At 45.6% G+C, this 3490-nt stretch overlaps 1 pseudogene; it reads left to right on the top strand.

The window, feature by feature from the left end:
- Positions 1–2299: 2299 nt before the first annotated feature.
- Positions 2300–3231, top strand: LOC144254507 (olfactory receptor 14A16-like; annotated as a pseudogene).
- The last annotated feature ends 259 nt before the right edge of the window (positions 3232–3490 follow it).

The following is a 3490-nucleotide window of genomic DNA, read 5'->3' as shown; positions in this document are numbered from 1 at the left end:
GACAAAGACAAGCTGCCAGTATCTTCCCACAGAGCATAAGTACCTATACAAAGTCAGCACCATGGTATTTGTTAAATTTTCATGTATCTATTTACATAACAAAAATTCAAACTGCAGAAAGAAAAGGGGAAAAATTGGGGGGAAAAGTCTTTAAGTGCAGAAGTTTTATCAAGAACAAAACAAAAAGCTTAGTTTGACTAATTAATAGCATTGTTCAGGAAAAACATTGTTGGCCTTCACCAAATAAGCACTGGGTTAGGAACTGGTCTAGGGGGAACCCTGGAGTGGCTGCTAGCCCTCACACAGGGATCCTGCCTAATTGGCTCCTCAGAATACACTTGGAAACATGGATGTTAAACTCACTTTGCAAAACAGCATCAGTGTCCCCAGTGCAATCTGCATTACAACTCTGTGAAGGAGAGGGCCTTTCCTCCTCTTAGACATGGGAAGGAACATAAAAGCAAACCAGAAGAGAGCGCTTGGTGGTGACATGCAGGGGTTTCCTACCCTCAGCCTGGTGACAAGCAGCCCACCTCCACTGACAGGTGAGAGCTGGAAGGCTGTGGCACCCAGACTGACCCAAAGGGGAAAGCAGAGCCAGCAGGCGGTTTTGAACAGAAGGGGGGAATTGGTGCCCCAACTGCCTAGGATTCACTGCAGTGTAGCCTGAAAGACAAGGGCACCCACTTTGAGGATTTTGGAGAGGATAAGAAGGCCTGTATGTGCAAGAAATTAGTGTGGATATTACAGTAAACAGACCAGTGCTACCGAGCAGCAGGGTTTAGTAAACTATGACACGACAAAAAAATGAAGAGCATCTTTGCATTTCTCTTGTCTGTCTCTGATGCATTATTCCCCTAAGATCTATCAAGTATTTTCATGAAGTGTGGCTGTGAATATTAGGAATTGCTATCCAGGTAAGTGCTGAATAAGATAGATAGATAGATAGATAGATAGATAGATAGATAGATAGATAGACAGACAGACAGACAGTCAGACAGACAGTAAAATCAAGACTCTCATGTGAATATAAAACAAGCACAGGCTATGGAACCCAGAATGAATTCCTCCTGACTGTGTCTTCCTGCCCTTCCTGCCTCTTTGGGCCCACTCCTCCCTACTCTTCCCTGTCTCCAGTGACACTGTTTCACTCTCCTCTCCATGAGGTCAGTGTTACAGTTTTCACAAATAGTGAGAACGTGTGGTGTTGTCTTCCTGTGTCTAGTAGGGTGACCTTAGCCTTCAACAGTCTGTAACATATTTTAAAATACTGAGAAGAGTCTAAATGTTCCTACCCAACACATGGAAGTGATTCGTGTTGGAGAGAAGCAAATGCTGGTTACTTTGACTCCATCATTACATATCACTCATACTGTGCCCCAAGATAGGCACAGATACTGTATGTCAATAAAAAGTGCAGGACAAAATTTGGTCTAGCTCATTAAATAAGGAGGGACTGGCAAGACACCACAAGTGGTTCAGAGGAGAAATCAAAGTGTCACACTCAAGGCAAATGGAGCAGGATGGGGTTTACAGAGGGATGTGAATGACATGGTCCACAGAGCAGCGACCTACTGCACTACAGGAGAATTTGAATCAGTTATGTTTCTATGAACAAGAATGATCTTCATAGTTGACAACATCCTAAAACCTTCAGCACTGTAAAGTAGCTCAAAGTAATAACATGCAACTAGATGCAACACTCAGTATTTTTTCTATTGTTTTCACATTTTCAATGTTTTTTCTGACTTTGCCATAATGAAGGAAGGCTGAATCCATATGGAAGTAGAATGGGTTAAAGACCTTCTTGTTCACAAACTGTTAGATATTTTATGTGCATTATTCACTTGAATCAGAGACCAGGTGGAAAAATTTACACTGTAAGTTGAGGGAAATGATGTTTGGATAATTTATTTGGGGTCTCAGTGTTTATAAGTGCATCAATGAAAATTTGTATTTGGAACTGATGGCTCCAAAGCCCCTGCCTCTTCTATTTTAGTGTCAAGTATGTGACGTTTGAGTCAGGTATGGATTGTAGACCTTCGTGCAGATTGGATGACAGCCTCATGATTTGGACTAGGCTGACCTCCCTCTTTCATCATGCACACAGTGTGGATACGGTGCTCAAATAGCCTCATGGAGGCTTGCTGGTGTCAGTTTCAGGTCATCTCACATTTCCTGATCCATGCACAGATGAGTGAGAGGAAGGGAATCAGGAAAACAGAAGAGTCAAGCCTTTGGGTGAAGCCTGAGCTCACACTCCCTATTTTTCATAGTAAATGCTGGGACATCCAGAGAGATGGACAACCTCACCTCTGGGAGCTCCTTCCTCCTCATGGGCTTCTCTAACATCCGGGAGCTCCAGATCCTGCACACTGCGCTCTTCCTGATGGCTTACCTGGCTGCCCTTCTTGGGAACCTCCTCATCATCACCCTCATCACCAAGAACCATGGGCTGCACACCCCCATGTACTTCTTCCTAAAGAACTTGTCCTTCCTGGATCTGTGCCTCATCTCCATCACTGTTCCCAAATCCATTAAAAACTCTCTGACAAATTGCAACACCATTTCATTCCCTGGGTGTGTTTCCCAGGTATTTTTCTTCTTCCTCTTTGCCACAACGGAAGTAGCCCTACTCACAGTCATGTCCTATGACCGCTACGTGGCCATCTGTCACCCACTCAGGTATGAGATCCTCATGAGCCGTGGAGTTTGTATGCAGATGGCAGCCTCCTCCTGGGTCAGTGGAGGTGTCAATGCAATCCTGCACACAGCGGCTACCTTCTCCATACCCAGGTGTAGGTCTCCTGATGTTCACCAGTTCTTCTGTGACGTCCCACAGCTGCTGGCCCTGGCCTGCTCCTACAACATTGGGGAGCTAACGGTCATTGGGCTGAGCCTGCTGTTGGACTTTGTCTGCTTTGTGTTCATGGATATTTCTTACATTCACATCTTCTCCACGTGCTGAGGATGCCTTCCAGAGCGGGCAGGTCCAAAGCCTTCTCCACGTGCCTGCCTCACCTCCTTGTGGTGACTCTATTCCTCTCTTCTGGCTTTTTTGCCTATTTACGGCCCCTGCCACAATCTCCATCAACTCTGGACTTGCTAGTTTCGGTATTCTATACTGTAGTGCCACCCACTGTGAACCCCCTCATCTACAGTCTGAAGAACAAGGATATGAAGGTGGCGCTGAGGAAGCTGCTGGTGAACAGGCGTCCTCCTTCCAGTTAGAAGGGTTGATCTCACAACATCACCATCTTTTGCCCTCTAACTTAACCACCTGCACCTCTGGTAACATATTTGGCCATGATTTTGGACATTTACAGTAAGGAGCTGATGAGAATCAGGTCGTACTCATTACAGTGAAACTGAGAAGCATCTCTGTGCCCAGATCAAGTGGGTGGGGACCGAGGCCTCCACTGGTGAGTGGACTGAGGTATGCTGGCCTTTTTCTTGTCATCCCAGTGGAGCTCCTTGGTCTGTGACAAGT

Source organism: Urocitellus parryii, chromosome 1 (assembly GCF_045843805.1).
Source record: "Urocitellus parryii isolate mUroPar1 chromosome 1, mUroPar1.hap1, whole genome shotgun sequence".
In the NCBI taxonomy this organism is placed as follows: domain Eukaryota; kingdom Metazoa; phylum Chordata; class Mammalia; order Rodentia; family Sciuridae; genus Urocitellus; species Urocitellus parryii.
Note: the sequence above shows the minus strand (reverse complement) of the source record. Positions and strands in the feature narration are given on the sequence as shown.